This window comes from Schistocerca serialis, chromosome 6 (assembly GCF_023864345.2).
Source record: "Schistocerca serialis cubense isolate TAMUIC-IGC-003099 chromosome 6, iqSchSeri2.2, whole genome shotgun sequence".
NCBI classification, from domain to species: Eukaryota; Metazoa; Arthropoda; class Insecta; order Orthoptera; family Acrididae; genus Schistocerca; species Schistocerca serialis.
Genome location: NC_064643.1, coordinates 616,512,541 through 616,537,297, shown reverse-complemented (window position 1 = coordinate 616,537,297; position 24,757 = coordinate 616,512,541).

Here is a 24,757-nt window from a genome sequence, read left to right as displayed (position 1 = left end):
TCTGCAGCGCAGTGTGCGCTGATATGAAACTTCCTGGCAGATTAAAACTGTGTGCCCGACCGAGACTCGAACTCGGTACCTTTGCCTTTCGCGGGCAAGTGCTCTACCAATTGAGCTACCGAAGCACGACTCACGCCCGGTACTCACGGCTTTACTTCTGCCAGTATCTCGTCTCCAACCTTCCAAACTTTACAGAAGCTCTCCTGCGAAACTTGCAGGACTAGCACTCCTGAAAGAAAGGATATTGTGGAGACATGGCTTAGCCACAGCCTGGGGGATGTTTCCAGAATGAGATTTTCACTCTGCAGCGGAGTGTGCGTTGATATGAAACTTCCTGGCAGATTAAAACTGAGTGCCCGACCGAGACTCGAACTCGGGACCTTTGGCTTTTGCGGGCAAGTGCTCTACCAACTGAGCTACCGAAGCACGACTCACGCCCGGTACTCACAGCTTTACTTCTGCCTGTATCTCGTCTCCTACGCTCCAAACTTTACAGAAGCTCTCCTGCGAAACTTGCAGAACTAGCACTCCTGAAAGAAAGGATATTGTCGAGACATGGCTTAGCCACAGCCTGGGGGATGTTTCCAGAATGAGATTTTAACTCTGCAGCGGAGTGTGCGCTAATATGAAACTTCCTGACAGATTAAAACTGTGTGCCCGACCGAGACTCGAGCTCGGGACATTTGCCTTTCGCGGGCAAGTGCTCTACCAACTGAGCTACCGAAGCACGACTCACGCCCGGTACTCACAGCTTTACTTCTGCCAGTATCTGGTCTCCCACCTTCCAAACTTTACAGAAGCTCTCCTGCGAACCTTGCAGAACTAGCACTCCTGAAAGAAAGGATATTGTGGAGACATGGCTTAGCCACAGCCTGGGGGATGTTTCCAGAATGAGATTTTCACTCTGCAGCGGAGTTTGCGCTGATATGAAACTTCCTGGCAGATTGAAACTGTGTGCCCGACCGAGACTCGAACTCGGGACCTTTGCCTTTCGCGGGCAAGTGCTCTACCAACTTAGCTACCGAAGCACGACTCACCCCCGATAGATACTGGCAGAAGTAAAGCTGTGAGTACCGGGCGTGAGTCGTGCTTCGGTAGCTCAGTTGGTAGAGCACTTGCCCGCGAAAGGCAAAGTTCCCGAGTTCGAGTCTCGGTCGGGCACACAGTTTTAATCTGCCAGGAAGTTTCATATCAGCGCACACTCCGCTGCAGAGTGAAAATCTCATTCTGGATACATCCCCCAGGCTGTGGCTAAGCCATGTCTCCACAATATCCTTCCTTTCAGGGGTGATAGTTCTGCAAGGTTCGCAGGAGAGCTTCTGTAAAGTTTGGAAGGTAGGAGATGAGATACTGGCAGAAGTAAAGATGTGAGTACCGGTCGTGAGTCGTGCTTCGTTAGCTCAGTTGGTAGAGCACTTGCCTGCGAAAGGCAAAGGTCACGAGTTCGAGTCTCGGTCGGGCACACAGTTTTAATCTGCCAGGAAGTTTCATATCAGCGCACACTCCGCAGCAGAGTAAAAATCTCATTCTGGAAATATCCCCCAGGCTGTGGCTAAGCCATGTCTCCACAATATCCTTTCTTTCAGGAGTGCTAGTTCTGCAACGTTCCCAGGAGAGCTTCTGTAAAGTTTGGAAGGTAGGAGACGAGATACTGGCAGAAGTAAAGCTGTGAGTACCGGGCGTGAGTCGTGCTTCGGTAGCTCTGTTGGTAGAGCACTTGCCCGCGAAAGGCAAAGGTCCCGAGTTCGAGTCTCGGTCGGGCACACAGTTTTAATCTGCCAGGAAGTTTCATATCAGCGCACACTCCGCTGCAGAGTGGATATCTCATTCTGGAAACATCCTTCAGGCTGTGGCTAAGCCATGTCTCCACAATATCCTTTCTTTCAGGAGTGCTAGTTCTGCAAGGTTCCCAGGAGAGCTTCTGTAAAGTTTGGAAGGTAGGAGACGAGATACTGGCAGAAGTAAAGCTGTGAGTACCGGGCGTGAGTCGTGCTTCGGTAGCTCAGTTGGTAGAGCACTTGCTCGCGAAAGGCAAAGGTTCCGAGTTCGAGTCTCGGTCGGGCACACAGTCTTAATCTGCCAGGAAGTTTCATATCAGCGCACACTCCGCTGCAGAGTGAAAATCTCATTCTGGAAACATCCCCCAGGCTGTGGCTAAGCCATGTCTCCACAATATCCTTTCTTTCAGGGGTGCTAGTTCTGCAAGGTTCGCAGGAGAGCTTCTGTAAAGTTTGGAAGGTAGGAGACGAGATACTGGCAGAAGTAAAGCTGTGAGTACCGGGCGTGAGTCGTGCTTCGGTAGCTCAGTTGGTAGAGCACTTGCCCGCGAAAGGCAAAGGTCCCGAGTTCGAGTCTCGGTCGGGCACACAGTTTTAATCTGCCAGGAAGTTTCATATCAGCGCACACTCCGCTGCAGAGTGAAAATCTCATTCTGGAAACATCCCCCAGGCTGTGGCTAAGCCATGTCTTTACAATATCCTATCTTTCAGGAGTGCTAGTTCTGCAAGTTTACCAGGAGAGCTTCTGTAAAGTTTGGAAGGTAGGAGACGAGATACTGGCAGAAGTAAAGCTGTGAGTACGGGGCGTGAGTCGTGCTTCGGTAGCTCAGTTGGTAGAGCAGTTGCCCGCGAAAGTCAAAGGTCCCGAGTTCGAGTCTCGGTCGGGCACACAGTTTTAATCTGCCAGGAAGTTTCATATCAGCGCACACTCTGCTGCAGAGTGAAAATCTCATTCTGGAAACATCCCCCAGGCTGTGGCTAAGCCATGTCTCCACAATACCCTTTCTTTCAGGAGTGCTAGTTCTGCAAGGTTCGCAGGAGAGCTTCTGTAATGTTTGGAAGGTGGGAGACGAGATACTGGCAGAAGTAAAGCTGTGAGTACCGGGCGTGAGTCGTGCTTCGGTAGCTCAGTTGGTAGAGCACTTGCCCGCGAAAGGCAAAGGTCCCGAGGTCGAGTCTTGGTCGGGCACACAGTTTTAATCTGCCAGGAAGTTTCATAACAGCGCACACTCCGCTGCAGAGTGAAAATCTCATTCTGGATACATGCCCCAGGCTGTGGCTAAGCCATGTCTCCACAATATCCTTTCTTTCAGGGGTGATAGTTCTGCAAGGTTCGCAAGAGAGCTTCTGTAAAGTTTGGAAGGTAGGAGATGAGATACTGGCAGAAGTAAAGATGTGTGTACCGGGCGTGAGTCGTGCTTCGGTAGCTCAGTTGGTAGAGCACTTGCCTGCGAAAGGCAAAGGTCACGAGTTCGAGTCTCGGTCGGGCACACAGTTTTAATCTGCCAGGAAGTTTCATATCAGCGCACACTCCGCAGCAGAGTGAAAATCTCAATCTGGAGACATCCCCCAGGCTGTGGCTAAGCCATGTCTCCACAATATCCTTTCTTTCAGGAGTGCTAGTTCTGCAAGGTTCGCAGGAGAGCTTCTGTAAAGTTTGGAAGGTGGGAGACGAGATACTGGCAGAAGTAAAGCTGTGAGTGCCGGGCGTGTGTCGTGCTTCGGTAGCTCGGTTGGTAGAGCACTTGCCCGCGAAAGGCAAAGGTCCCGATTTCGAGTCTCGGTCGGGCACACAGTTTTAATCTGCCAGGAAGTTTCATATCAGCGCACACTCCGCTGCAGAATGAAAATCTCATTCTGGGAACATCCCCCAGGCTGTGGCTAAGCCATGTCTCCACAATATCCTTTCTTTCAGGGGTGATAGTTCTGCAAGGTTTGCAGGAGAGCTTCTGTAAAGTTTGGAAGGTAGGAGACGAGATACTGGCAGAAGTAAAGCTGTGAGTACCGGGCGTGAGTCGTGCTTCGGTAGCTCAGTTGGTAGAGCACTTGCCCGCGAAAGGCAAAGGTCCCGAGTTCGAGTCTCGGTCGGGCACACAGTTTTAATCTGCCAGGAAGTTTCATATCAGCGCACACTCCGCTGCAGAGTGGATATCTCATTCTGGAAACATCCCCCAGGCGGTGGCTAAGCCATGTCTCCACAATATCCTATTTTTCAGGAGTGCTAGTTCTGCAAGGTTCCCAGGAGAGCTTCTGTAAAGTTTGGAAGGTAGGAGACGAGATACTGGCAGAAGTGAAGCTGTGAGTACCGGGCGTGAGTCGTGCTTCGGTAGCTCTGTTGGTAGAGCACTTGCCCGCGAAAGGCAAAGGTCCCGAGTTCGAGTCTCGGTCGGGCACACAGTTTTAATCTGCCATGAAGTTTCATATCAGCGCACACTCCGCTGCAGAGTGGATATCTCATTCTGGAAACATCCACCAGGCTGTGGCTAAGCAATGTCTCCACAATATCCTTTGTTTCAGGAGTGCTAGTTCTGCAAGGTTCCCAGGAGAGCTTCTGTAAAGTTTGGAAGGTAGGAGACGAGATACTGGCAGAAGTAAAGCTGTGAGTACCGGGCGTGAGTCGTGCTTCGGTATCTCTGTTGGTAGAGCACTTGCCCGCGAAAGGCAAAGGTCCCGAGTTCGAGTCTCAGTCAGGCACACAGTTTTAATCTGCCAGGAAGTTTCATATCGGCGCACACTCCGCTGCAGAGTGAAAATCTCATTCTGGAAACATCCCCCAGGCTGTGGCTAAGACATGTCTCCACAATACCCTTTCTTTCAGGAGTGCTAGTTCTGCAAGGTTCGCAGGAGAGCTTCCGTAAAGTTTGGACAGTGGGAGACGAGATACTGGCAGAAGTAAAGCTGTGAGTACCGGGCGTGAGTCGTGCTTCGGTAGCTCAGTTGGTAGAGCACTTGCTCGCGAAAGGCAAAGGTCCCGAGTTCGAGTCTCGGTCGGGCACACAGTCTTAATCTGCCAGGAAGTTTCATATCAGCGCACACTCCGCTGCAGAGTGAAAATCTCATTCTGGAAACATCCCCCAGGCTGTGGCTAAGCCATGTCTCCACAATATCATTTCTTTCAGGGGTGCTAGTTCTGCAAGGTTCGCAGGAGAGCTTCTGTAATGTTTGGAAGGTGGGAGACGAGATACTGGCAGAAGTAAAGCTGTGAGTACCGGGCGTGAGTCTTGCTTCGGTAGCTCAGTTGGTAGAGCACTTGCCCGCGAAAGGCAAAGGTCCCGAGTTCGAGTCTTGGTCGGGCACACAGTTTTAATCTGCCAGGAAGTTTCATATCAGCGCACACTCCGCTGCAGAGTGAAAATCTCATTCTGGAAACATCCCCCAGGCTGTGGCTAAGCCATGTCTCCACAATATCCTTTCTTTCAGGGGTGATAGTTCTGCAAGGTTTGCAGGAGAGCTTCTGTTAAGTTTGGAAGGTAGGAGATGAGATACTGGCAGAAGTAAAGATGTGAGTACCGGGCGTAAGTCGTGCTTCGGTAGCTCAGTTGGTAGAGCACTTGCCCGCGAAAGGCAAAGGTCCCGAGTTCGAGTCTCGGTCGGGCACACAGTTTTAATCTGCCAGGAAGTTTCATATCAGCGCACACTCCGCTGCAGAGTGAAAATCTCATTCTGGAAACATCCCCCAGGCTGTGGCTAAGCCATGTCTCCACAATATCCATTCTATCAGGAGTGCTAGTTTTGCAAGGTTCCCAGGAGAGCTTCTGTAAAGTTTGGATGGTAGGAGACGAGATACTGGCAGAAGTACAGCTGTGAGTACCGGGCGTGAGTCGTGCTTCGGTAGCTCAGTTGGTAGAGCACTTGCCCGCGAAAGGCAAAGGTCCCGAGTTCGAGTCTCGGTCGGGCACACAGTTTTAATCTGCCAGGAAGTTTCATATCAGCGTACACTCCGCTGCAGAGTGGATATCTCATTCTGGAAACATCCCCCAGGCTGTGGCTAAGCCATGTCTACAATATCCTATCTTTCAGGAGTGCTAGTTCTGCAAGCTTCCCAGGAGAGCTTCTGTAAAGTTTGGAAGGTAGGAGACGAGATACTGGCAGAAGTAAAGCAGTGAGTACCGGGCGTGAGTCGTGCTTCGGTAGCTCTGTTGGTAGAGCACTTGCCCGCGAAAGGCAAAGGTCCCGAGTTCGAGTCTCGGTCGGGCACACAGTTTTAATCTGCCATGAAGTTTCATATCAGCGCACACTCCGCTGAAGAGTGGATATCTCATTCTGGAAACATCCCCCAGGCTGTGGCTAAGCCATGTCTCCACAATATCCTTTCTTTCAGGAGTGCTAGTTCTGCAAGGTTCCCAGGAGAGCTTCTGTAAAGTTTGGAAGGTAGGAGACGAGATACTGGCAGAAGTAAAGCCGTGAGTACCGGGCGTGAGTCGTGCTTCGGTATCTCTGTTGGTAGAGCACTTGCCCGCGAAAGGCAAAGGTCCCGAGTTCGAGTCTCGGTCGGGCACACAGTTTTAATCTGCCAGGAAGTTTCATATCAGCGCACACTCCGCTGCAGAGTGAAAATCTCATTCTGGAAACATCCCCCAGGCTGTGGCAAAGACATGTCTCCACAATACCCTTTCTTTCAGGAGTGCTAGTTCTGCAAGGTTCGCAGGAGAGCTTCTGTAAAGTTTGGACGGTGGGAGACGAGATACTGGCAGAAGTAAAGCTGTGAGTACCGGGCGTGAGTCGTGCTTCGGTAGCTCAGTTGGTAGAGCACTTGCTCGCGAAAGGCAAAGGTCCCGAGTTCGAGTCTCGATCGGGCACACAGTCTTAATCTGCCAGGAAGTTTCATATCAGCGCACACTCCGCTGCAGAGTGAAAATCTCATTATGGAAACATCCCCCAGGCTGTGGCTAAGCCATGTCTCCACAATATCATTTCTTTCAGGGGTGCTAGTTCTGCAAGGTTCGCAGAAGAGCTTCTGTAAAGTTTGGAAGGTAGGAGACGAGATACTGGCAGAAGTAAAGCTGTGAGTACCGGGCGTGAGGCGTGCTTCGGTAGCTCAGTTGGTAGAGTACGTGCCCGCGAAAGGCAAAGGTCCCGAGTTCGAGTCTCGGTCGGGCACACAGTTTTACTCTGCCAGGAAGTTTCATATCAGCGCACACTCCGCTGCAGAGTGAAAATCTCATTCTGGAAACATCCCCCAGGCTGTGGCTAAGCCATGTCTCCACAATATCCTATCTTTCAGGAGTGCTAGTTCTGCAAGGTTCCCAGGAGAGCTTCTGTAAAGTTTGGAAGGTAGGAGACGAGATACTGGCTGAAGTAAAGCTGTGAGTACCGGGCGTGAGTCGCGCTTCGGTAGCTCAGTTGGTAGAGCACTTGCCCGCGAAAGTCAAAGGTCCCGAGTTCGAGTCTCGGTCGGGCAACCAGTTTTAATCTGCCAGGAAGTTTCATATCAGCGCACACTCTGCTGCAGAGTGAAAATCTCATTCTGGAAACATCCCCCAGGCTCTGGCTAAGCCATGTCTCCACAATACCCTTTCTTTCAGGAGTGCTAGTTCTGCATGGTTCGCAGGAGAGCTACTGTAATGTTTGGAAGGTGGGAGACGAGATACTGGCAGAAGTAAAGCTGTGAGTACCGGGCGTGAGTCGTGCTTCGGTAGCTCAGTTGGTAGAGCACTTGCTCGCGAAAGGCAAAGGTCCCGAGTTCGAGTCTTGGTCGGGCACACAGTTTTAATCTGCCAGGAAGTTTCATATCAGCGCACACTCCGCTGCAGAGTGAAAATCTCATTCTGGGAACATCCCCCAGGCTGTGGCTAAGCCATGTCTCCACAATATCCTTTCTTTCAGGGGTGATAGTTCTGCAAGGTTCGCAGGAGAGCTTCTGTAAAGTTTGGAAGGTAGGAGATGAGATACTGGCAGAAGTAAAGCTGTGAGTACCGGGCGTGAGTCGTGCTTCGGTAGCTCAGTTGGTAGAGCACTTGCCCACGAAAGGCAAAGGTCCCGAGTTCGAGTCTCGGTCGGGCACACAGTTTTAATCTGCCAGGAAGTTTCATATCAGCGCACACTCCGCCGCAGAGTGAAAATCTCATTCTGGAAACATCCCCCAGGCTGTGGCTAAGCCATGTCTCCACAATATCCTTTCTTTCAGGAGTGCTAGTTCTGCAAGGTTCCCAGGAGAGCTTCTGTAAAGTTTGGAAGGTAGGAGACGAGATACTGGCAGAAGTAAAGCTGTGAGTACCGGGCGTGAGTCGTGCTTCGGTAGCTCAGTTGGTAGAGCACTTGCCCGCGAAAGGCAAAGGTACCGAGTTCGAGTCTCGGTCGGGCACACAGTTTTAATCTGCCAGGAAGTTTCAAATAGAACACGTTTTACCGAGTAAATGGAGCAAGGCGAAGAGACATGAGTGTTCTAGATGACACCGTGAATGAAACAGATGCACATTGTCCTCTCTCTGTCTCACAATAGAGCTGCCGGTTACCTACCGCTGCTAGATATGATCCCCTTGTCTTGAATCATAACGTGAGGGGTTTTTGGGGAGGAGGGGGCAGAATTTTTTCTGTGTAATACAAATAAATACTGATCATTTTTTTGAACAGGTTGTCTGCTATGGTTCTCTTTCGTGGGGAGGGGTGGAGGGGGGAGTGGGGGGGGGGGTGGGGAATGAAGAAGCTCAACGCAATAAACCTTTGAATGTTTTAGCACTCTTTTTTCTTGTCTTTCTCTTGGAAGGAAACCATTGTCTCATCCTTAAAGGTTCATCTGTTTTCTGAGAAACAGGTTATTCCGGGAATGCTATTACATAATCGTCCTGATTCAGCACACGAGATAAGTATTTCCTGCTGATCCGTCAGAGAGGTGTACTGTAGAAGCTGGATAAGACTAGCTAGGGTCCAGATGGTGCTGGAGAGTGAACATCGCAGTCGCTGTCTTTAAAAAAGATGTAAGTAAAACATCCACTGCTGCTAATAAGACTCTGTCCATTTTGCTTGTCATGTACTAGCTGTAATTAAAAAAAAAACCGGCATTCCATCTTACAAACTTGAAGAGTGTAGGGAGTACGGTAGGCGCAGTGAGATTGTTGGTGCTAGAAAAAACGCCATACCATCTGATATAGAGCGTAAATTGCGCTACCACCAAATTTGGAGCATTGGTGCTGGTTCATCTAATCTACGTGCCACTGTCATTACCTCCCTTTTCTGTTCCAGTCGCGTATGGTTCGCGGGAAGAACGGCTGTCTGAAAGCCTCCGTGCGCGCTCGAATCTCTCTAATTTCACATTCGTGATCTCTTCGGGAGATATAAGTAGGGGGAAGCATTACATTCGATACCTCATCCAGAAACGCACCCTCTCGAAACCTGGACAGCAAGCTACACCGCGATGCAGAGCGCCTCTCTTGCAGAGTCTGCCACTTGAGTTTGCTAAACATCTCCGTAACGCTATCACGGTTACCAAATAACCCTGTGACGAAACGCGCCGCTCTTCTTTGGAACTTCTCTAACTCCTCCGTCAACCCGATCTGGTACGGATCCCACACTGATGAGCAATACTCAAGTATAGGTCGAACGAGTGTTTTGTGAGCCACCTCCTTTGTTAATGGACTACATTTTCAAAGGACTCTCCCAATGAATGTCAACCTGGTACCCGTCTTACCAACAATTAATTTTATATGACCATTCCACTTCAAATCGTTCCGCACGCATACTCCCAGATATTTTACAGAAGTAACTGCTGCCAGTGTTTGTTCCGCCATCATATAATCATACAATAAAGGATCTATCTTTCTACGTATTCGCAATACAGTACATTTGTCTATGTTAAGGCTCAGTTGCCACTCCCTGCACCAAGTGCCTATCCGCAGCAGATCTTCCTGCATTTCGCTACAATTTTCTAACGCTGCAACTTCTCTGTATACTACAGCATCATCCGCGAAAAGCTGCATGGAACTTCCGACACTATCTACAAGGTAATTTATATATATTGTGAAAAGCAATGGTCCCATAACACTCCCCTGTGGCACGCCAGAGGTTACTTTAACGTCTGTAGACGTCTCTCCATTGATCACAACATGCTGTGTTCTGTTTGCTAAAAACTCTTCAATCCAGCCACACAGCTGGTCTGATATTCCGTAGGCTCTTACTTTATTTATCAGGCGACAGTGCGGAACTGTAACGAACGCCTTCCGGAAGTCGAGGAAAATAGCATCTACCTGGAAGCCTGTATCTAATATTTTTTGGGTCTCATCAACAAATAAAGAGAGTTGGGTCTCACACGATCTCTGTTTCCGGAATCCATGTTGATTCCTACAGAGTAGATTCTGGGTTTCCAAAAACGACATGATACTCGAGCAAAAAACATGTTCTAAAATTCTACAACAGATCGTCGTCAGAGATATAGGTCTATAGATTTGCGCATCTGCTCGACGACCCTTCTTGATGACTGGGACTATCTGTGCTCTTTTCCAATCATTTGGAACCTTCCGTTCCTCTAGAGACTTGCGGTAATAGGCTGTTAGAGGGGAGGCAAGTTCTTTCGCTAGATTTATATGCCGTCAGGTTTCTTTATCACCAGTCCGTCAGTTCCGACGACCTCGACGTTCTCAACAGAGGTGAAATTCACGTAATACAGTATTTCATGGAAGTGAGACAGACAGAGACACAATCGACTTCGAAATTATTGATACGTAACTGTTTGTGTAAATAGAAATTTCAGTTTCTACTCACAAATTATCCCTCAGGGGGAGATTTTAATATTAAATCTCCAAGAGAAGGCTATTGTTTTATTCGCACGAGTGTCAAGCTACCCCACATAAAGTCATTGATGGAGTAAAAGCTTCTTACAGATGTTTATAATGCAGTCGCTTCCGAGAGAGAGAGCTTTACCGATTCCGAACACTTTTTTACTCTTTAACTGTATGATAGGTACGAGTGCATCTACTACACGGAACTTTTTCTGCCCCTTTATAAACAGTAGGTAGATAGTTATATTAATTATTCATAATGTACACCTTTCTTTCCCCAAGATATGTTATTCAGAGCCCGTTTCGAATTCATTAATACAGGAGTAGCAGTGAAATCATGGTCGTCTGATAGAGTTACTTCAAATATCTTCTCAAATTGGAGTAGACGAACCAGTAAAACGCGTGGAGGGTGAAGTAGAATGTGCATTGCTTCTTATTTTTCCACTGTTAGTAGCAGTATAAAATGCCACAGCCCTCTGTGAAAAATTTTGTATAGTAAAATTAATAGATTATTTTTTCATTTTCCCCATTATTTTCCAGTAATGTATATAATTTAAACGGTAATTTTGATAAAGTTTTGCGAGAAGCAAGAAATTATTACTGTACACAGAGGTGTACAGTAGTATTGGTGTGAGAAATAAAGATACATGAGTGCACATAAATGATGCAAAACATTTTGACCTAGGAATGGTTTTTTTTAATAATGTTATGCTTAAGTACATGACCTTGTTTTGTCTTTAACAGAAATAATTTAACCTGACGCAATTATACTTGCGTTGACCAATGATGGTCTATAAACAGTGAAATTCAGGATCAAAGACAGTCAGGATCAGTGACGCTGTAACCAATATGCACTATACCATAGGCGTTTATCATTATAGTTTAGCGTTTAGCATTTAACGTTTGATGGTGCTCACCTAGAGGGAATAGTGGTTACCCAAAGAAGACGGAATGGTGGCTACGCAAAGGAAAATGAAGACCACCAGAATCATAAGTGAAGGCCAGCAAGTAAAAGACATGCGTTGTTTTGATGAAGATACAGAGTATGAGGGCGTGGTCTATAAAACACACAACTGGTCAGTTTCTACGATTTTTGGTTATTAATACTATCAATGAGAGGTTCCCGGCGGTGGGGTCGACATTTGAAACCAAATATAGGTGAAGTCCCTAAGGATCCCAAGTATCACACACTGCTGCCATTCATCCTGGTGGGCCCTCGTTTGCGAGTAATTGACGAAAAATTTCGGAAATTTGCATGATACTGAATAGCGTTATATATATTGTATTACATAGACTAGTTCTATGGTATAATGGATAGGCTAAGAGCTGCACATGAAGAATCTTGTGGAATCTAATTTTGTGACGCATGGTAAATTTATATATTTTTTATATTTATCGAAGTGATTTTGGTCAAAATTTTTATTCAATTAATTGGTCTAAATGTAATTTTTTATTTCTATTCCTCTTTTTATTATTTTAATCATCGTGTGGCCGTTTCCGTTTGTTTCATTTTTCTATATATCATTCTTTTTCGCCTTGAAGTTTTTATGAAGACGAATTTTATTATATTTATCTATTACAGTATTCAATTCTTTAAAAATTTCGTTTTATCAGTTACAAAACAAAGACTAAATAATCTATTTGTATTGATTGTTCAATGATGTGGAAAATGTATGTTTGGTTACTGGAAGTCCAATTTCTTTGCATGGTAATCCTAATACAATCATTTAAAACACTACTTTAAGTCCTATTGCCCTATGGAAAAAATAATGCAGATGAAGATGTAAATGACAGTGGTGTTTATAAGAAAAATGAAATTCAAAGAAACTGAGATATAGTTACAACTATCGAATAACCTGGGTAATAAAACAAACGAAATTAAGTCGAAATTAATACATATAATTAATTAAAAACACATGAACAAACATTCTTAGTGGAAAATGAATGATAGGAAGAAAAATGGATTCAAATGAATAAGTCTGTATTAAGTCCAAAATGATGAAACACAGGAATTTAAGTAACCGATTAGATTTAAAAAAGAAAAAAAAAACTACACCAGACAAGATTTGAATCCATAGTATCTTGGACGTGGAGTTACTATCCTATCCATCACAACACACAATCGCACTATGCAATTAACCTTTCTTAACGCTACTGAATGTTATACGAAGTTCCGAATAATTTTGGCAATTACTCGTAGATAAGAGCACACCAAGATGAAGTGCTGCAGGGAGTGATACCTGGGATCTTAAAGCTACACCGCTGTATATTTGGTTTCAAAAAGTCTGTCTCGCGACTGCGCACCTCTCCTTGTAAGCTGGAAACAGAGTGTCGATTACGAAAAGTACACTAGTTTTTTGCACATAAGTGCTGTAAACTTGGTACCATTTTTATACCACTAATAATGATTACCTTTGACTTCTGGCACATAAAATCACCTTCAAGTTGAATATCTCTAAATTTTGAAGGAGATTATGAATATGTTTAACTTTCAAGTGGTCACATAACATTTTTCACTGCTTACCTGCCACCTTGGCCTTGGGAGAGCCAGTCCTGCCAAACTCTACCATCTGGTGAGCAAGATGTATGAGACAGGTGAAATACCCTCAGACTTCTAGAAGAATATAATAATTCCAATCCCAAAGAAAGAAGGTGTTGACAGATGTGAAAATTACCGAACTATCAGTTTAATAAGTCACAGCTGCAAAATACTAACGCGAATTCTTCACAGACGAATGGAAAAACTGGTAGGAGCGGACCTCGGGGAAGATCAGTTTGATTTCCGTAGAAATGTAGGAACACGTGAGGCAATATTAACCTTACGACTTATCTTACAAGAAAGATTAAGAAAAGGCAAACCTACGTTTCTAGCATTTGTAGACTTAGAGAAAGCTTTTGACAATGTTGACTGGAATACTCTCTTTCAAATTCTGAAGGTGGCAGGGGTAAAATACAGGGAGCGAAAGGCTATTTACAATTTGTACAGAAACCAGATGGCAGTTATAAGAGTCGAGGGGCATGAAAGGGAAGCAGTGGTTGGGAAAGGAGTGAGACAGGGTTGTAGCCTCTCCCCGATGTTATTCAATCTGTATATTGAGCAAGCAGTAAAGGAAACAAAAGAAAAATTCGGAGTAGGTATTAAAATTCATGGAGAAGAAGTAAAAACTTTGAGGTTCGCCGATGACATTGGAATTCTGTCAGAGACAGCAAAGGACTTGGAAGAGCAGTTGAACGGAATGGACAGTATCTTGAAAGGAGGATATAAGATGAACATCAACAAAAGCAAAACGAGGATAATGGAATGTAGTCGAATTAAGTCGGGTGATGCTGAGGGAATTAGATTAGGAAAAGAGACACTTAATGTAGTAAATGAGTTTTGCTATTTAGGAAGTAAAATAACTGATGATGGTCGAAGTAGAGAGGATATAAAATGTAGACTGGCAATGGCAAGGAAATCGTTTCTGAAAAAGAGAAATTTGTTAACATCGAGTATAGATTTAAGTGTCAGGAAGTCGTTTCTGAAAGTAGTTGTATGGAGTGTAGCCATGTATGGAAGTGAAACATGGACGATAACTAGTATGGACAAGAAGAGAATTGAAGCTTTCGAAATGTGGTGCTACAGAAGAACGCTGAAGATTAGATGGGTAGATTACATTACTAACGTGGAGGTATTGAATAGGATTGGAGAGAAGAGAAGTTAGTGGCACAACTTGACTAGAAGAAGGAATCGATTGGTAGGACATCTTTTGAGGCATCAAGGGATCACGAATTTAGCATTGGAGGGCAGCGTGGAGGGCAAAAATCGTAGAGGGAGACCAAGAGATGAATACACTAAGCAGATTCAGAAGGATGTAGGTTTCAGTAGGTACTGGGAGATGAAGAAGCTTGCACAGGATAGAGTAGCATGGGGAGCTGCATCAAACCAGTCTCTGGACTGACGACCACAACAACAACAACAACCTGCCACCCTATTCTAATGGGCTGGAAAAGCAGCATGAGGAATGAGGGTCACTATTTGTCCCTGTTTCCATATAAGGGTAGGAGGCGGGTTTTAAAACTTCCGTTAAAAGAACTGTACTATTTGCATCATCTCGTATTTTTCAGATTTGTGATTGGCTGGAGGTGAGGCTTACTGCACTGTGGATGTAGTACACATGGAGAGGCGGAGGGTCTTTTAATTTTCCACTAACACTATTGGGTTATTTTCGCCAGCTTCGAATTGAAATACTGCACAATGACAGACTGTATGTAAGTAGTGTTTGTGACCTCCAATTGCTGGGTATGATGACGTCGGTGATGAGTATAACATCATTGATAACACAGAGGATGTCTCCGAATATGTCACTGTGAAGAACGACATGAGTTTGCTAATGACCTCGGTTTTACGGTGTCATAAAGGTAAACAATATGTGCCATGTCATATCTGTACTACTAAAGTGTCATGGTACCTTAACAGCAGTGACGGATGGGACTGCCAACTGGTGTATGGTTGAAATAACTGTCAAACGAACGGGGACAATTTTAACATGTTTTGCTCGTTCTGAATTACTGGGCACTAAGCATGAGTATAACCCGAGCTACTGGAAATGAAATGAATGCTGATCAAACTGTTCTCAGATTAAGTCAGGGACACGGGACCGCTTTTGCGTGGGAGGAATGACTGTCAAGAAGCCTTCGTTTGAGCTGCAGTTTCTCTGATTTTCCCGTTGTGATTATTTCGCCAGACGATAGTGAGAGAAACAGTATGTTACCCGAATCTAGTTTGAACATATGAGCTGGAAATTTTGACAGTTGTCCTCTCCGTGATTCACAATTCCTCTCTTTTGGCAGCTATCACAGGAACATTTTGACGAACTCCATAAAGCTCTCTCTCTAGCGGATCAGATCTCTGACAAACGAGCCGCTTTTCGCTGGCTCCTCACTGTCTATCGAATTGATCTGAGCTGTTAAGACCCTGATTAATGGATAGTAACAATGAATCGATCGAATGATTCTTCTGCAAACAGTTCTTCTACAGTTAATTAAACTTTGCTGTGATTCTTCCAATGAATATCAGCCTGGTATATACTTTTGCTTGTATTAGTTTTATGTGGTCTTTCCGTTTTAGTTCGCTCCCGACGTTTATTCCCATGTACTTCACAATTGTCACAATTTCCACTGATTATTTTCTGATAAAGTACTCGAACACTAACTGATCAGTTCGTTGATTCGCTTGCGATATATTACTTTTACTTGCTTCCCATGCCAACTGTCAGGTCCTCCACCAATCATTCATCCACCGCACGCCCTCTTGCATATCAGTACGTTTATTCCTTGCATATGCAACAGCGAAAAGCGTTACTGACGTTCGGACGTTATGCACTAGATCAACACTTCCTTCGTGTACTTCCTAAAGTACTCTTACATCTCTCGATTTTGTCTCATTGACAACGATATCCTGAGTTACATCGGCTAGCAAATCCGGACCGATTCACAGTAACTTCGTTTACTAAGCGGTGGTGTTGAACTGCAATGAATCTCTTCCTGAAGACAAAAATCACAGCGTCAATGAGGGTGCTGATATCTACGTCGCTCCAGACCTTATACACCAATAGCACGAGCTGAGTTTAGCAAGATCTCTGCTTGCTGATACCACGTTTGGGTTTTTCTTTTTTGTCCTCTCTACTAAACATCATAGTGCATGAGTATTATAACATATGGACATCAGCGATGTAGGCATGAATTGACGTCACTTGCTCTTGGCCGTCTGTGTATGCATGCTAATCTCACGAACTTAGGTAGAGATTTTTATCTGGTTTTGACTGAGAGCTGGACTGTTTCACGAAGAAAGTGTTTGTATTTGACGTATACATATTTGGTGCAAATTATTAGACTTATGATGAATAAAATTTAAGTGGTGAAAACGATGTCTTTGCTACTTAGCGAACAGTGGTCATAATCGGAGAGACCAGCTGTGTCTTGAGAAAGCAGCAAGCGGTATCTACGGTAACTCGCATTTTGTGTTGTGGTCCAGTGATAGTTCTGGGGTAACAGCTGTCGGTCACAGAGTGCACTGTGACCAGTGTTTACAGGTGAAGTGATATTCATGCTGTCTCACGTAGCGTTTGTTATACATCTTCATTACGCGGAAAGTGATACTACTTACGATCTCTTGTTTGTGAAACAATATAAACGACAATGGAAACGAACCCTGGAAGACTACCGTGAAACCGGAATTCGTCAAGGATAACGAGCGGCCAACAGCTCTCGAGACACAGAAATGAATAACTACCTACTTGAAACTATCAAGAGATCAATTAGACAGTGTAGAACTTCATACTAATCAGTCAATCTACTATTTCAGACAGTGCGCTAACTATGCGTACAAACTGGAAATGGATGAGTGTAATGTAATTCTTCAGGCTTTCCCGGCGATCTAATGATATCTTGGGTTGTCGAGTGTTCTGCCGGATATCACCGTCGTGCTTCCACGATATTTCGACCTGAGGGTTTCACCTGATGAAGGTAACGAGTTACTCTGCCGAAATATCGTGCAAGTACTACGCTGATATCCTGTAGAACACCCGACAACCCAAGACGTCATGAGTGTAATGTTACCTTCAAAGAAATATTGCAACAGGTTGTGTATAGTTTACCGTTGCTCCAGTCGAAGACAACTTGACAAACGTACGCGCCATTAAAATCCCTTTGGAAGTTCCCAACGAAAAAATAAAACTCACATTGCAGAAGTGTGGAAACGTTCTTGCGATCTGGAACGAGGTATCGACAGATTTTTTATCCGTTCCGCATCCCAAACGGAATTGGACTTATCAAAATGAAAACTGAAAAAACGGTTCAGTACGTAATGAGTATTGGGGCCTGTCAAGCTTACATTACATACGTAGGGAAACTACCAGCGTGTTTCAAATGTAATGAAACAGACTAGTTTTAACGGGATTGTCCCAGACGAGAATCTCACCTTGACGTTAACCGAACTACACGGAATCTCTTGGCAAAAATAGATTGTGAACCGGTGGTTAAACGGTGCCACATCAGATAAAAGTAATTCACTTGCTGGTAATGGTACCGATACTGCAAGCTTTATGCCAAAACACAGAAGCTATGTTCCAAATGTCTTAAACGAATGTGCATTAACGTCTTTCGGCGAGCGTGTAAATAATCGCAACGACTTAGCAATGGGGTCTATTGATCTATTTTAACAGTCATGAAGTATAGTTGAAGATTATAGCACAGCTGACACGTTCAATGTCGACACAACAAACAGTATAATACCAGAACGTCAAAGAGACATTGCGAACACTGTTACACAGTTTACGACGCGCAATTCTGGAACGTCCGCGTTAGATTTCATTGAGGGTGACGCGATTGACGGTGCTATTGAGCCAGTCTTGAAAGGATACCGATGCTACATCAAGCGGAGGCATCTGCGGATTCGCCATTTGAAGCAACCGAGTGACAGTGAACGGACACAATAGAGTTTGCTGGAACAGATAAGCTTCGTCAAGTTTTCACTGAAAATTCTTCGAGTAGTAACGAGAGAGGCAAAGCGATGTAAACAAAGAGCCGTCAATAGCTTCCTGAAAGAAAGCGAGGCTGAAGATATACCATTGTCTGACTCACAAGCCGAGCACTATCTACAAAGAATGTAAAGAATCGGCCGACTGTAGGGACTGTAGGGCCAATCGGTAGTTTAGAGGAGAAAAAGAAACCCACCGTTACTCCAAAATCGAGACCTACTACCAGGTCGGGAACAATAAATATAGACACAGGACCTGAGAAGAAATAATTTACAACCAGAAAATTAGAAAATTTGTCCTTTAAATATCAATAGAATTTGAACTAAGCTAAAATTGACTGTCTCCAACGGTTCTTAGATGCTGTGGATATCGTCACATGTGAAATTCTACAATGAAGTAGAAATTTTTTTATTTGATTTTATTGCTCTTTTTTCCTTAACGAGAAACAGGAACTCCTGTTTTTATAGATTTCGAAGTGATCGGATTTAAATGAAATATCGGCATCCATACGTTGTAAAGAAGTATAAAGTTCAGTATTACTAAAAAGGGAAACATAAACGATTTTAGAACAACCTGAAATTCAAAACCGACTTCACTACCCTATTATTATCTCTTTTTCAGTTCCGTGCAGAGAATGTCTTTCCTACTCATTTGACTTACAATTGAGAAGAAATTTATTTTAAACAAAAGAAGAACATGCCGCATCAAATGAAGCAGTTAGTTAGTCAATATCTTTCATCAACCGCGAGATTGTGGTGCAATAAGCGAGGTAAGAGAATCATAAGACAGGCTGAGGAGGCAAAAAAGGTCAGCAAGAGGAAGGGATATAAGGGGAAGGATAATAAGGGGAAGGGTGCCAAATGAAGAAAGGAAGTACACAAGGAAAGAAAGAAAAAGATATAATTGAAGAAATTTAAAAAACCGGTTGAACATGTGGCTGAAAATGGAAAGAATGAGGGATCGAATACCCGCTCGGTCAGTCTGTCGTGGAGCTTATCGTGAAACTGGCTATCCTTCATACCGTAGCTGTAGGCAGATCATTAATATGTTTTAAGGGATCAAAAAAGTAAATAAATACCCAGAGTCTGAATTTGTCCAGTGGTTCTAGGAGGTATGAATTGCACTGTCACATACTTTTCGGGAGGAATATTTTGCTCGAAAGGAAGTATGATCTTTGTACACACACCAGGATTCAAGCGAAAATATGTTACTTTGATCAGCAATTTGTCAAAATCAGTGGTCATACCATGGTTGTAGTTCACTTACGTCCATTTCCTCAGGCTTTCTTGCTATGACGCAAATATTCCCTACTGCCATTGCCAGATAACGCACACAGGAAAGAATCGTAGGGGGCATAGCGCCTCCAACGTCTCGCAACACAACAAATACCTCTTCAGTTAATTTACCATCCAGATTAACAGTCGGCCTAACGCTTTAAGGCACTGTTGATAGTTGATCTTGATACCGAGCGGTCTAAGGCGCTGCAGTCATGGAATGTTCGGGTGATCCCGGCGGAGGTTGAATGGTGGCTACACTGAGCCACAGCGCCAGAGATTGCGCCAAAGAGTTTTATTTCGCCGCCTCCACTGGCAGTTCTTGTCGAGAAATCGTAGTAGGCAGTGCTTATTGAGAAGTAGCAGGAGGCAGTGCCTGTTGAGATGTGGTAGTGGAGAGTGCTTGTCGAGAAGTCGTGGTGGAGAGTGCTTATTGTGATGTAGCAGTAGGCAGTGTTTGTTGAGATGTAGCAGTGGTGAGTCGTTGATGAGAAGTTCCCATGGAGAGTGCTTGTACAGTAGTTGTCATATTGTTTTGATGGGCTAGACACTAGATATTGTTGGATTGGGGATTCTGTAATGATCAGAGTGTGCTTTTCGTCAGTATATATCAAGGTAAATTTTTTTTTTATTATTTCAATGCATTAAACAATGCAGGTTCAGTCAGCAAAGCATCTGGCTCGTGTTCTTGTATTAGACTGTATTTCTGGTTTCTATGTGCAGTTAGAGTATTTCTTTTTTTTTAATTACTTCAGTATAAATGGTGTTTAAAATATCTGGTCTTATTGAGGAAGAACCGTGCCAGATGTGTACGTTGAATCACACTTCCACACGCAGAACAGCTACACTTGTGTTTTGTTATTTCCTAGGTTTTATAGTTGCTGGGGACTTAATTAATTAATTGTGTTAACGGAAATTTCGTTTCATTCTTTGTTGTTGTTGTATGCAGTCAGATTGCGTACAAATACCAGTCAGGGCCAACCGTTTACGAGACCTCGTCATCGGACAGAGAGCTACTAAAAATTTACAAGTATTTGCATTCATTTGATAATTAAGCCCCCATGCACGTGGCGACCCTGCCAGGATCGTCCCTTGGAATTCTTCTGATTGTAAAAATATCAGATAGTAGGATTGTTGGAGTAATTTGTAGTTTAGTAATTGTAGTCTATATTGCATGTGTAGATTTGGTAATTGTCATTCTTCTAATGGTATTTTTTTTGCAGAATTTAATTTTTATGTCTTGTATATGCGTTTGACAATTTTGTGCAATTATGAAGATTTAAATTGTTCGTTAACCTTGTTTGAGGGAAGCATTTCGTGTGAATGATATTGTTTGTGATAAAGTGTCATATTGTGTTTATTTTTCGTATAGTGACGAGTTTTGTATGTTTTGTAAATGATTATGCGATCGATGAAAAAGGCAAAAATGATGGATAGTCAGAATGACGAAATTGTTAACATTGCGAACTCGCCAACACAGGAGAATAGTATGATGAATAATGAAGTAGAAAGCAATTTAATAAGTCGGGAAAATAGTCCAGAACCAGTTCAAAATTTTTCACAATCAAAAAATTTTCAGAGTACGAGATTAACGACAAAAAATTCTGGAATTGTATCGAACACAGATAGCTTTACAGCTATGACGAAGGAAGCTGGTTTTGCAGGAAATGTTAGAGGCGAAAAGAATTTCGAACCAGTTAATATGGCGCAGTTGATGGGTGCTATGTTAAATTTGGGATCACAGATGGGAACAATGGAAACACAGTTAGACTCACTCGGATCACAGTTAGGATCTGAATTAAAAGCACAGATGGCAACTTTGGCAAAACGTTTAGGAACTGATATGGGAACAATGGAAACACGGTTAGACTCACGGATAGGGACATGCTTCAAAAACATGAAAGATGAATTAAAGAAAGAAATTAGAGAAGAAGTACAACCCATTTTGAATGCTCACAATAATAGATTAATTTTAATAGAAATCAGACAAAAGGAACAGGATAGAGAACAGGAAGAAAGAGATCGCGTGATAGTACAAAAATTTTCAGAGTTAAATTTACAACGTGCACACGATAAGGAAGAAATATTTGAAAAAATCGAGGAATCCGTACCAAATGACAGAATAAATAACCTAACACAACAGTATGAACAGTTAACTACTAAATGTGTCAATACTGAAATCCGAGTCGCGACACTTACGGAAGACGTAAATAAACAGAAAGAACAAATAGGTGACTTATGGGAAAGAGTTGAGGAGGTTTCAGATAAACTGACAAGTCTTAGTTTAAATGGGGACAGAGATTCAGATGATACAGCTCCATTGCCATTTGCAGAAACCGAAGAGTACCAGAACATTAATAAAAATCTGTTGAAAATCAAGGAAAATTTAATGAACGCGTTAAAAAGGAATTTGAGGCATTACAAAAGCAAGTCAAACAAATTGAAGGTGAAATCGTAGGAAATGACAGTTGAAGAAATGTAGAATCACAGATAACAGAGGAGTTTGAAGAAAGTAATTTATTTCATTTACGAGAAGCAATAAGAGAGCGCCGGGCGCTCGAGCTTGACAATAATAGACATTCTGACTGGGACAGACGCGGTAGGTCTTTGTCGCCACGAGGAGAAAACTTTTACTTTAAACACTTCTTAACTGTTCGGAAATTTAAGATCTTTCGCAATTCTAAGAATGACATACATCCATGTTCATGGTTAGATCAATTTATGTACGCACTTCCACCAAATTGGCCACTAAGTCACAAACTGGAATTTATGTGTGGATATTTAGAAAACGAACCGGCGACGCGCATGCGCGCACTTATTAGAGATTGTAATAATCTAAATGATTTTTGTCATGCATTTCTATCGGCATATTGGTCCGAAAACACGCAAGACAGAGTCAAACATTGTCTTATTATGCAGCGTAATATTAAACAGTCTGAGTTCCGCACGCCAGCAGAATACTTTGAAGACATGATTCGAAAGAATCAGTTCCTTTCCAACCCTTATAGCGCGACTGAATTAATTCGCATTTGTTTAACTAAGCTGCCACAATCGGTAAGACAAATTGCTTTAGCCCTAAGATGTAAAGACGACATTGAGACTTTTAAGACGTTGCTACAAGAACTTGAGTATGACAACGACGACGGGACTTCTTGTAATTTTTTCAGTAACAGTAACTACAATAGATTTTCAGAGAAAAGGGATAGTGATCGGAACGGACATTATAGTGGTAATTTTGAAAATGACAGACGTAACAGACAGGACAATAGATACCAGCCTTATGACAATAACCGACGGTCTAACACAAATTACACAGACAGTTATAATTACGGAAATTCCTACCGGAATGATCAATCATACGGAAACAGTAATCGGTATCATCAAGACAGAAATTATTCATACAATAATAGGAATTCTTACTACACAATTAACCAGGGTAGTAGATATAACAATAATTTCAGAAGTGACAGTCGAAATTACACAAAAAGTAGTCGTGCAGATAGTCAGGAAAACAGAAATTTTAATAACAGACACAACCAAGAATTTACATGTAACAGACAGGAGGGACCTAACTGGCATCCTCCACGTGACAGAAATTCAGAGAGACAAGTGCAAATAGTAGAAATTGATCCGCGAAATGACGGAAATAATCAAAGACGTGACGCCAACAATCGACAATGACTTGTAGTTTCGGCTTCGGGCAGCAATATAGACGGTTCAGAAAGTAATGACACTACGACTTTACACTACGTACGCCTGGAAGACATGAGAGACATTTTGCTAGACGAAAAGGAAAATAATGTAGACGCATTTTTACACCCTGTTATTGGTGGATAGGAATAAGTTCACTGCAGTTTTAGATTCTGGGAGCCCATTGAATGTCATTAGTGAATCAGTTTTTCGTATATGTGTAAGAACTATTGCTTTTCCTGTGTTACCTGTTTCTAAAACTACAATTCGAGGAGCTATTTCAGGAAAAAGTGTGGAAGTCAAACAACAGACCAACTTGAAATTCATTTGTCAAGGATACGAATTTTCTGCAAATTTTATTATTGTTCCATGACTCAGTACACAAATTATATAAGGTATGGAGTTTCTTAACGCACATAAGGCAATTGTAAACTTCAAAGAAGGAAGTGTGAATTTGACTGTTGCCGGAATGCCGAAAAGTTTGAAATCTTTCGAGTGTTTAACAAAATCTGAATCAGACACAAAATATTTAAGGTTTCTTACTTCTGATGTTTACGCTGATTTTATGACGACAATGTGTTCATTCATGACAATGACAATAGATACAGAGACGGGATGGATGATATAATTAATAGCGAATAATTAATTAACGAAAAGGTTAAGAAAGCTGAAGTGCCAGATGACGTTGCAAGAGAAGAACTGCACCAAATTTTGACTTCACATGCTACAGTATTAGTCATCACACAGGAACTATACAAGGTTTACAATATTTATTTAAAGTAAAAGAACACACACCATTTCGGGGGAAAACGTACGCTATAACTTTGGCTTACAAAGACAAGGCTAAGAGTGAACTTCAATACATGTCAGATCAAGGCATTATTGAGCCAGCAGTCAGTCCTTATACCAGCCCATTACACGTCGTTCTTAAAAAGGATGAGTCAATTCGTTTGGTTCAGGATTCCAGGCAGATAAATAATATCATCATTCCTGAAACTGACCGTCCACAAAATTTAGATGAACTTCTTCAACATTTCCATGGAATTAAAGTTTCATCCACGATTGATATGCGCGCAAGTTTTTGGCAAATAGAACTCCACCGTGATTGTAGAAAATACACTGCCTTTTTAGCCTTTGGTAACTGTTACCTATTTCGGAAATTACCGTTTGGACTTACTGTATCTTCAGCAGCATTCATTTGTAGTTTAAACGAAATTTTACCTGTTTATCTTCGTGACAATATTACTTCATATGTTGACGATATTCTTATTGTTTAACGTTCTTGGAGTGAGCATAACAAAATTTTTGATTCATTATTACGTATTTTTGCAAGAAATGGCATTACAGTGAACTTGGAAAAATCAGAATTTGGTCATTCTCAGGTGAAATTTCTTGGTCATATTATTTCTACAGTAGGTATTCTTTCTGATCCAGAGAAACTAGATGCTATTCGTAATTATGCTGTTAGTACTACAAAACGTGATGTTCGTAGTTTCCTTGGTGACTGTAATTTTCTTAGACGCTTTGTTAGATTGGACAATTTGACCACACCTCGTTTATGTGAACTGTCTGGAAAGAATTCTAATTGGTGTTGGGATGAGGAAGCTCAAACAGAATTTGAACAACTTCGTGATGCTTTAGATGCTGCTCCACTTCTTTCACATCCGGATTTATCTAAAGATTTTTGTTTGGCGACGGACTCATCATACAAAGGTGTAGGTGCACACTTATTTCAAGAGACAGAAGAAGATGGCGTTGTAGTGCAGAAAACTATTGCATATGGA